The sequence below is a fragment of the Moschus berezovskii genome, chromosome 10, assembly GCF_049115385.1.
Source record: "Moschus berezovskii isolate FMDL1 chromosome 10, NW_MosBer_1.0, whole genome shotgun sequence".
NCBI classification, from domain to species: domain Eukaryota; kingdom Metazoa; phylum Chordata; class Mammalia; order Artiodactyla; family Moschidae; genus Moschus; species Moschus berezovskii.
Genome location: NC_142469.1, coordinates 50,169,995 through 50,182,016, shown reverse-complemented (window position 1 = coordinate 50,182,016; position 12,022 = coordinate 50,169,995).

Genomic DNA, 12,022 nt, shown 5'->3' with positions numbered 1-12,022 from the left:
ACAGAAAATAAAAACCATATAAGTGCTTGGGTATGAATTCAATTTTCCTTGCATGGTCAAATAACTAACTCCCTGGGGACTGTAGTCAAACACAATTTAAGATCACCATTTGATTAAATTTTCATTCAAAAGGATCAAGAACCTAAAATTTTGACAGATAAGGAAGATCATTTCATTTTAAAAGAATGTCTCTGGCAATCTGTTTCATCAAACCTTGGCTCAGATTCTACTTCCCCCTAAGAAACTTCCCTGACACATTGTACCCCTCCCTGGTCACTCCCTTATGTGGTACTGATTCATATTTATGCCAAAAACTTTTGTGACATCAATCCACCCCATAATTTATATGTTTCTCTAACTGAACCACAAACTTCTTGAGGTCAAAGACTTTATTTTTTTTCTAGTTTCTCACTTTCTTACCTTGATACTAGGTATAATACTAGGCCACAGTTGGTGCTTGACTAACAAATACGTGTTGAATGAATGACTAATACACGGGGGGCTTGGAAATATTCCTAACCATTGAAGACAGCATTAGGAAAAAGTGGTTGGATACTTTTGCACACATAATTTCACTGAGTCATCACTATGATTCTGTGACAGAGGTATTATTAATGCTACCATGTAACATTGGAAGAACCAGAAGCTTTGAGAAATTAAATAATGCCTAAGTTTGTGGCTGGAATCATCATGATTCAAGTTCAGAGCTGTTTGCTTCTCAGGTCTTTGCTTTTTCCATCACTCTGAACAGATTTTGTTTGTTTGTCTGTTTGTTTTTTCAAGCACAGGTGATGAAAAACAACTTCATCTAGCTTGGGCTAAAAGAAGGTTTTTATTGGAAGAATCAGGAAAGAATGGGAAGGTCTGCAGAATCCAGAGCTGTTTGGGGAACATTGGCAATGGGAACTAGGGAGAGGAGGCTGCCAAGCTAGGTTGTCTCTGCTTTCTCTGCTCAAGTTCTGTTTTCTCCTTCTAAAGAGAGCTTTTCTCTGTGTTTCTGTTGGGAGGGGTGAGGGGAGTGAGAGATGAGAGAGAGAGAGGCAGAGCTATCAGTAGCAGCCCCACTCTCAAATTCCTTCTCCTTCTTGCCTGGAGAGGCCCCATGGATGTATCATTTCTTAAATCTCATCCGTCAGCTGGCTGAATATGCATCACGACACATCTCTCTTACGGAAAGAGAAGCAAACTATTCACAAGTCTTTAGAATCCAGCCTGTTAAAGAGGAACAGCACTGGCCTGGGTGATCAGTGGCCAGTATGGTACCCTAAACAAAGACAAAAGTGGAGGTACATCTAGTCCTCCTTGCCTTCATCCAGCTACTCGTGTCTACTGCCAGATTTCTGTGTTCACTCAAATCACCATTTTGCTATTCTTGACAGGTGTCTAGAAGGTCCACATAGAATTTTTTAAAAATTATCTACTGTGGAATTAACAGACAACCTAGTTCTTAATGCTTTAAGGATGATAATGATATTTTTGTTTGCTATAATTGGTCTTTCTTCTTCTCAGACTGATTAAATCAGTTATTAGTACTGGAAAAAAATAGTGAACTAACATTATCACCACACCAGTGTTGTCTAACCATTTTAAGGCAATGTTGTGTGTAGGGTAGCTGTAGGGGTTTTCCTTTTTTTCCCTATCAATCTTGTTCAAATAGAAATGTATCCAGTTTCTCAACACAATAAAACAGAAAAAAAAAAAAAAAAAGCAAGGCTATTGTTTTTTCTGAGGGAATTCTGAATGAGGTTTGGCATTCCTGTTTTGCTCTTCTGCATTGCTTCTTTTAGGAGGCCACAGAGGGTGTTCCTTAGGACATGATTTGAACAGTCCTGGTGGAGTGGGAGGACTCTGACCTGGCAGCCAGAAGACTTGTGTTGACGATCTGGTTCTGCTAGCCCTAAGTCGTTCAACCTTCAAAAAGACATTTAACCTCTATCCTTTCCACTGATAAAATGGGGATAATCATACTTTCCAATTTTCAGGGTAGTTGTTAGTATCAAATGACATAATGGATACAAAAGCGCTTTACAAATGATCAAGATCATTATAAACATGAAAAATGCCTCATTGCACTTTAGAACAATAAATATTTGTTGATGTATACAGATCTTTGGAATCCAGGATAACTAAAAGTGCCCCTTTAAAACTGTTGCGTGGCTCTAGTAGTTTTGAAGTAGAATATGCATATGAATAGTGAAATAGATTATCTTTTTAGGATTTATAAGCAGGACAATGTCAATTTTACTAACCATTTAAGATTAGCAAGGGGAAGTCCCATTTGTATGTGATTAGCCTTAGAAATACCTTAAGGTAGGTCAATGAAAGAAATGAAGGAAAAAAGTCCAGAGTGTAAATGTAAATTGTATGCACAGTAAGGATACTTTCCATGAGCTCATGGGAAAAGATTACTCGAGTTAATTGGCATCACCATCAATCACAGGCTGTTGATTACTCTAGGAACAGGGTGTAAATCTCATGAAATGAAAAGTGGGGTTACAAAATCTCAATCTGCTTTAACCTGCTTGTTGAGAAAGGAAATGAGTAGCTGTCCAAATGTTGTATTTCCCCTTGCCAAATGCAACAATTAGACCCACACTTTCATGAATTAACCTGAGAAGTGAATAAATCTCTTCAACAGTTTCATGTCATGGGTTCAAATGGTGTAACGTTTCTTACATAAAGAACTTAAAGGAGAATAAATCATTAAGGAAAGTAGGGGGAATTTATCGTACTCCAAGGCTGTTTTTAAACAGACCTCAACTGTGTGACAACAAAAAATAGCCTTGTGTTTAAGCATCGTCGATTCCAGGTTTGCAATAGGCATTATAAGAAACCCACAAATTGTGTGTGTGCTTATTCCGCCTCTCTTTACACTGGAAACTGGGCTGCTTTGTGTTTATATCTTACCTAATGCCTAGCAGTTTGTTCTCAGGAGAGGAATGGAAAGAGACACGTTCCCCAGGTCAGCCATTACAATTAAACTTTTATTTATTTTTCCAGTAAAATTTGTACTTTCTTAATTTCTACCACTGGGATAAAAAAAAATTGTAAGCTGACATACCAAGTCTGTTGGCCACCTCGGAAACTTCCTGAAAACACCTTTTACAAGTTATATCATTTCCCTCCAATGTGTCATTTTTTTCTCCTTTTTCACTCTAGGGGCTGAGAAGAAGGCCACTCCACCTTTTCAATAAATATCAACATTTCAGTAGAAAGCTGTTTATTTTCCTCCTGAAGCACATTAATACTACCAACCAACAATAGTGGCTTTTCAGACTCAAAAAGCAAGACTGAAAAGGGCCAGCCACAACTCTCCAGCAGTGGCAGCCAACGGGTTTTCTCCTCAGGCTGTTTGTGAGAAAGGATTTTCTATTTTTACGTTTAGGGCCATTCACTGATATTCACCCCTAACCCTATTTCAGGGCTCAGGAACATCTTAAAGTTGGGCTATTAGAAAATTTAAAAAATATCAAATTGTACAAGAAGTACTGGATACACCAAGTGAAAGCTTTTCACATCAGAATAGATCAAGACATGTTTCCCCACAGCCCTTCTGAGAGATTATTTTTGAAAGAAATTCAAGTATATAAATTGAAATGATTTTTTCTCATCAGTGTTCTGGCATATGCAGGTTTTAGTTAGAAAACTTTGTACCTAGTGCCAGAAAGTCTCAGGTTTTAGGCAGGAATTAACTTTTACCTCCAGGGAGCAACTGGCTTCTTATGTTCTTTAGTTAGCTTAATAATTGAGGGTGCTGAATTAATAAAGATTAGGTTTTGCACTGTGGATTATGACAGCAGCCAGGCAAAGCCAAACTGGACATATGCCGGTCATTCTAAACAGGGAAGTCCTATCCTGGGTGGACTGGCAGTTCTTTCCATAGTAGCTCAATCTTTATGAATTCATCCTTCTTTACTATCCCACTATCTATAATAGTTCTCATTGTCTTCCTTTATTTTTTGTTTTATTATTTTTTGGAATAGTCTTCAATCCTTTATTTTAATTTCTTGGGCTGTATCTTCCATCAATTCTGGTACTGACAACAGTTTTTCATTAAGATTCTGAAAGATATTCAGAAAACTCACAGACTAATAAAATTAGCAAGCTGCTAAAACTCAGAGCAATTAGAGAAGCAACCTGAAGTTCCCAAGGATATATAACTAATTTTTTGCCAAGATATTGGAAAATCCAGATTTTGGGGCCATGCCAGTCTATAAGATAATTTCTGTGTGTGAAACTATAGTATTGATAAACATAAACTTTTCTCCTATATGTTCTCTCTCTACTCTGGAACCCTGTTCAATCAGGGTAAGGACCATAACTTGTTCATCTTTTCATCCTAGCATCTGATACAGTTCCTGAATATCAAACTCCCACTATAGACACATAGTGAGGGCTTGATAACATTGGGTATCACACTATTTATTATTTAAAACTTGTCTAACAGGCTGATGAGTATGTCTCCCAACTTGATTAAAGTTCCTCAAGGGCATACACTATTTTGAAGACAGTATAGTTGCTAGCAGTATTTAGCATACATAGGCTTTTTGAAAAATTGCAAACATGGAATAATCTCGTAGAATGACATCAGCACAATTTTTTGAAGTACTATGGTAGGCTGAGGAATGGAATTCCAAATATGTCTAAAAGGAACTTTGCTGATATGATTAAGGGTCTTGACTTGGGCGATAATCCTGGGTCATGCAGGCAGGTCCACTGTAATCATAACAGTCCTTACAGGAGGGATCAGAGACAAGAGAAGTCAGAGCCAGAAGAGAAGAGGATGTGATAATGGAAGCCGGGAGAAGAGTGATGTGCTTTACAGATGGAGGGAGGTGGTGCCCAGAGAGGCTGAAAAAGGCAAGGAAACAGATTTATCCTTGAGAGCCTCTAGAAGATACCAACTCTTCCAACATCTTGACTTTAGCCTAGCAAAATGATTTTGAACTTCTGGCTTCCAGAACTTTGAAAGAATAAATTTGTGGTACTTTGTTAAAGCAGAATCATACGAGACTGATACAAGTACACAGTGGCAATTTCTACAGACTGAAGAAAGGAAAACATATACCACACGCTTGACATACACACTGAAAAATAAAATTGGAAGAGACTAAAAAATTAGCCTTTCTGATCACCTCGCCTGAGGCAGAAGATTGTCTTCAGGACAGATGGTGGACGTTTCTCCATAGCATTTTTAATGATCTCTAGGTGAAGGAAATGGTAACCCACTCCAGTGTTCTTGCTTGGAGAATCCCAGGGATGGGGGAGCCTAGTGGGCTTCCGTCTATGGGGTCACACAGAGTCGGACACGACTGAAGTGACTTAGCAGCAGCAGCAGCAGCAGGAGAAGGAAATGGCAACCCACTCCAGTGTTCTTGCCTGGAGAATCCCAGGGACGGGGGAGCCTGGTGGGCTTCCGTCATGGGGTCACACAGAGTCAGACATGACTGAAGCGACTTAGCAGCAGCAGCAGCAGCAGGAACAATAACTATATTTTTTTGTTGTTTTTTTCCAGACTGGAAGAAGATAAAATTCTGTTTGCCTTTTATGCATGTGAAGCATATATAACTTATTATTTGTTTTTTACCCAAAGAAGAAGAAAAGTGAGCTGTGTGGCTGATAGGCAGGCAACTTCACCTGCAATCTTTCTGATATAGATTTGAATCTGAAGATACAAGTAGTAGCAATCAAGCATAGCAATCAAATAAACAGATGGTTTTGGAGACAAAATGTCTAGTTTTCTTTAAACCAGTTCACTTCTGCTGTGGTCTAGCCCTGACCTCAACTCTACATTTTAATCCCACAATTTGTGGAGTGTGTGTGTGTGTGTGTCTGTGTTATTCATGTGAACTCAGCTTACCCTTGGCTTATGAAACATGTGAATTGGAAAGCTGTTCTCAAAATGAGCTCCCTCTTGGAGGATTTCCCAAAGCTCAGCCTGCTTTAATTACTTAACCAAGAAGTTTTCAATGAGCTGTTTTGAACCTGGCATTCACAATACACTTGCCTTGTACTGAGCGATAACTTTATGACAGGAAGCTTTGTTAGCTGGACCACCCGGGGAACGCAGCTTGAATAGAATATGGCTGCCTGTTGACTTAAGAATGTGGGCGCCCCTGGACGTGCCACACCTGTGTTCCCTTAGCTGCTCCCCAGCTCCTGTTCATTTCCCATGTGATTCAAGGTGTTGAACTTAATCCATACAGCTTTGCATCAATAGCCTCATTTATAGGTTCTCCTCAGGCCCTGGCTATGTTAGAAACCTCTTCCCATATAGTCCAAAGATGCTGGAAGGCTGTGTACATTATGCATTCAAATGGTATCTTGGATATGACAGAACTATGTCTATGCAACAGCTCCAACCATAGTTTGAGAATGTAATCTTTAGGATTTCCAAAATAGCCCATTTCAATTTTGACTGATTTTTTTTTAACCATCTTCACAATCAAAAGCAAAGTCAAAGTATTATCTAGGTGAAAAGAATCAAACTGATTTGAACACAATTTCTCTTTCTGATAGATAGTCTTATAATTTCAACACATTTGATTAATAGTTCAAATAAATCAATAGTCTAAGCTTACCTCACCGTGCTGCATTTTGTTCTTCTGGCAACATACAGTCTTTCTGGTTTAGAACACTTCTCTCTCAGTTGTGTGGTAGGGTCCTAAAAGTAGAGCATATTGGTGGTGGTAGTTTTGTTGCTAAATTGTGTCCAATTCTTTGTGACCCCATGGACTATAGCCTGCCAAGCTCCTCTGTCCATGGGATTAGCCAGATTTAAAATTTATTCCTTTAAAAAATTTAAAATTCCTTTATATTTTATTCATGTATTTAAATTTTGTTCCAGTGACTATTGGTTTGGGGTGAATCTATGCTCTAAAATGGACGAGGTAGAGAACATTTTGGAGTTTTGCTAGGAATGCTGGGACAAATATGTCCCAGCTGGCTCCTTTAGATAGATTTAAACCCAGAAGAATATAGTCCTGAAACCTGCTATCAGTAATTTGCAGCCATTTGTGACCTAAAGAATGGAGCCAAAACTGAGACATGGATTTACTGGGAAATAAAAAACTGGTTCCTGGTGGCATAGTTTGAGTCCTGAATTGAGTCTTTCTGGATGGTTTAGTGACAAAAGGCACTAAATCCCCTAGTTTAGTTTAGTGCTTTTGAGTTGGGCTTTTGTCTCTGGAAACTAAAGGAATAGTAATTGTTATGATGATAACATTATAATGATACTGAAAGTTCAGATATTGTTCAAATCCAAAGGTTTAATGATACCTGTGAGAGTGTGGTACTTGTATTGATTGAGTACCAAGTCCTTGAATTTAAGCACTTTCTAGTACTCTCTCAGAAATCAAGGGTGTGGAACTTTTGCTATTTTTGTTGTTTAGTCGCTAAATCATGTCAGGCTGTTTTGCGACCCCATGGACTGTAGCCCGCCAGGCTCCTCTGTCCATGGGATTTCCTAGGCAAGAATACTGGAGTGGGGTTGCCATTTCCTTCTCCATTTGCTATTGTTAGCATGTCTAAAAATATAAAAGCCATTTATTTGTTCCTGAAAACCTTTTCTTTATTCATATGTAAACACATAGTTTGCCTCTGTGGGAAAATGATTACAATGTTTATTTAAGCAGGTCCCATTTCTTTATCAGGTATACTGGATATAAAAGTATTGGATGCATTCCTGCTGCAACATTCAAGCTGAGAAAAAGTAAAAATACATCTGTCTCTATCCATGGACACTCCTGTGAGGATTAGGATATAATATTTATACAAATGATGACATTTTAGAATACAGTTATATAAAATTTTCATCTATTTTCTTGCTATTATTTGTTACTTAATATTAGATTAGCTTTTAGCAACAGAAATATGACCTGAAAGATTTATTTTCCTTGTAAGAATATGAAATTTTGAACTTTTGAATTTATCCTTAAATGAAAGATTTATTTTGCCTCCCTCTCAATGGTGGTTAGCAAGGATCTTTTCAAACAAATCTGCAGTAGTGTTGCAATACTGTTTTTCTTTTTAAAAATCAAATATGATTTCTTATGTCTAAAATATTTTAGTAGATAGGATGATTTAAAAATCAAATGAATAAGAACAAATGATAGCATAATTCTGTTGTGATAAAAATGCCTTTAGATGTTGATCAATATATTATTGACAAATTCTAAAAATTAAAATAATAATGTTAACAAGGAACTTGTTTCACTTAAATTTTTATTTTCTCTTTACGTCTAGCTCCTATATAGTTTTCTCGCCTATCTTTTCTTTCTTCTCCAGTTTTTTGGGGGATACTTCTTTATTCTCTTTTCATTCAATAATTTATTAATTTGGGACATATGAACTTAGCATTTTTTAAAAGGTAAAGGTAAAAGTGGTTGACCTTTTCAGCAATTCCATATCAGTTCAGTTCAGTTCAGTTCAGTCGCTCAGTCGTGTCTGACTCTTTGTGACCCCATGAATCACAGCACGCCAGGCCTCCCTGTCCATCACCAACTCCCGGAGTTCACTCAAACTCATGTCCACAGAGTCGGTGATGCCATCCAGCCATCTCATTCTCTGTCATCCCCTTCTCCTCCTGCCCCCAATCCTTCCCAGCATCAGAGTCTTTTCCAGTGAGTCAACTCGTCGCATGAGGTGGCCAAAGTATTGGAGTTTCAGCTTTAGCGTCAGTCCTTCCAATGAACACCCAGGACTGATCTCCTTTAGAATGGACTGGTTGGATCTCCTTGTAGTCCAAGGGACTCTCAAGAGTCTTCTCCAGCACCACACAATCTAATACAATGTACTTTTTAAAGGAAATTTTGTAATTTTAAAATTTCAAATTCTGGGTTCTTCTTCTCACCATAATCTTTATAAATGGATTCTATTTTTATCTGTATCTTGATGAAACTCTCCCTCAGACAAAAACAAAAACTCAACAAGCTAGCTGTTTGACGGAAATATGTCAGTTGTTAGGGACTGAGCTGTGCCCTCCACCACTGACATAAACAAGAGCAATGTTCATGTCCTAACTTCTAGTACCTTAGAATATGAATTTGGAAATAGTCTTTACAATATCATCAAATTAAAACGGGGTCATTAGCATGGACCCAATCTAGTATGACTGGTGGCCTTACGGAAAGGGGAGATTTGGACATGAGACAAGCATGGAAGGAAGACAATGTGATGACACACAGAGAGAAGATGGCCAGGTGACTGGTGCGATGGATCTACAAGACGGGGAATGCCAAAGATTGCATTCTGCCTTAGAGCTGCCAGTGAGAACATGATGTGGGTGACACCTCGACTTCAGCTTTCAGAATTACAAGAGGATACATTTCTGATGTTTCAGGCCTCCTAGTTTTTGGTACTTTGTAAAAATCTGCTGGCACATGCAGTTGACAATGGTTTACCAGTACTCAAATCAAAGATTGATAGTATTAACAACTTCTTTCCTGACTCTAGAAATTGGAGAAGTAGATGAATAGAAGAGTTCCTCTTGCTCAGTTCCCACAATAATCTTTCTTTTCAATATTATTTGAAGGAATATGGAGTAGATTTCTAATGACTACTTATTTTCTTTGGAAACTCTATTCACCTTTATAACATAAAAGTCTGTAAAAAATACGGGACTCGTCTTCGTCAAACCAATTTTAGCCCAATACATATTTAAATGGCTCTCAAAGTATAAGAAAGACTTTAGTAATAAAAAAAATTATTTTAAAGAATCCCTCACATTACAGTTGACATAAAGCCTAATTCTATGGTTACCAAAAAAAAAAATCAAACTTTATAGATTTTAGTGAAAATTGAAAGCAATTATAACTACTAATAGCTAAAAATTCTATATTAAACAAATAAATGTCCACAACTCAAATTACATTGTCTAATATATGTAAGCCAAAAACCTTAAGTAAGAAGCAATTTTAGATGGCTTCAAAATAATAAATAACATGAAATTGAAAATGGCAAAAATGGCATATTTTTGGAGGTAAATGTGACTAGATACTCATGAAAACCATTCTTTTTTCTATTATTGTAACTTTGCTTAATGATGACAATAATGTGGCTATAAACATGAAATAATTTCTCTTCCTTTTCTCACTCTTTCCTTTAAAAGGTTCATTTTCTTTTTTTAATTGATACCAATGTTAACATTTGCTATCCTTCCCAAGGATATTATAAAAAAATTACATCATAAATATTTAAACTGAAAAAAATATGTAGCCTGTGAGCCAGATAACAATGGCAATTTTCCTGTAAAAATAGGTATAAGAGATACAGGACAGGTGGCAAACATTCTAGAGCTGGAACTTTGACTTTAGCAAAACATAACTGCTATTTCTACCTGCTGTGGACTTGACACAGATACTTACAAAGCCCAAGATAAATGTATTTTTGGAGATGAACCTTGCCCTTCTATACTTGTACTTTCGTTGATTACTTGTTTAAACCAATTGTATATTTTCTTTGTATGCTGGAATTGATTTACTAAAAGACAGCTGCTGACAAAAAAGTCCAGCTAAAACTCAACTTCAGGTCATGGGACTTGTTTTCAGAGCCAACTTTCATTTTCTTGATTTTCTACATGTTGCAAGAGAGGACTACAAATCATCTTACTAATTCTAATAAGTATGGATACAGATTTTTAAGAAGTCTCAAGGGCCAAGTATATTGAAAAGATGAATTAAGACAACTTGTACTATGTGAAAACTCAATTTCTTTCAAAATTGTCATCATTTCAACCCTGGTTTTATTTTAAAAGAAATAATAAAGCTCCCAAGGTACATATTTCTGCCACAAGAAAAATTAAGAATGAATACTTAGCACATTTAGTCATTGTGGAAATCAATGAGAAAAATCACAGTGGAAAGCTATTTGAAATTGCATATAAGTTTAAACAGTCATTAGGAAGAAAGTAATTAAAACTAAAGAAGACAGTAAAAACAAAATGTTTACAAGGTCTCCTTATCTTTGTATTGAGCATTGAATTGGTAAATTAAACATCACAGGCCACTTTTTCAGCATTATCATTCATTATCATTTAGTCCCCAGATCCTACCAGAGCATGCTAAAATAGTATTATGAGATTAAACACAAACCAGAAGGTATAGCAATTTGAAATGCACTCCACAATCAACTAGAAATTAATGTGGGTTATCAGTGGGAGTGAGAACAGAATTGCAGGCAACTGAGTACTGACTGTGGACATATATGTTCTCAGACACTTGTGCATTTGTACATGTTGAGGCAGTTCTGGAGATGAGGGCGAAGTCTGTAAATTATCTGGCTGCTTCTGCTTTATTTTTCTGGCTGGATATTCAGTTGACACAAGTTACAATAGTGGGGAGATGATATTATTTGATGAAGTCTAGGCTTACTGGCATTTGTGCAGTTTGGCCTCCTCTCTAGTGGGATGGTTCACCTCCAAAATCCCTCTTTGAGCTGACATCACTATCTTCACCTGCATATCTTAACCTCTCTTGATCTTAAAATGTGACTATCAACCAAAAGGAAGTATAGATTTTTCTTTTTTCCTTTCTCTCCCCGCACTCCACTATTTTTTTCTTTGTGTTTTTTGTGTGCATATGAACTATTATTATTCTCTTTGGATTATCTAGTCTTCACACTGGATCTTGACAATGCATAAGGATATCCTAAGTTCATATAATTCTGGGAATATGAGTGCCTTCCTTTTATTTCTGAGCTGCTTGCTTTCTGAAGAAAGCATGAAAACTTCTTTATTTGCAGCCTTGCTCATCCTTCTTGACTCACAGATTTGCTTTAATCTAGGAAGCCATGTAAGGTGTATGGCTGTCTGACTCTTTGACACCCCTACATAATATGAGTGGCCTCATTTTCACTAACTTTCACTTTGATATCCCTAGTTTTGAAAACTTTCCCTTCCCTTCCATTTTAAAATTGGATGTGTTCAACATGCCCTGACTGAATTAGCATTGCCTATCTGTCTGGTGAAGCAGTTCTGGAAAAATTCACATTTAAACAGCACCTCCAAGAGTTCTTAATGACTTGG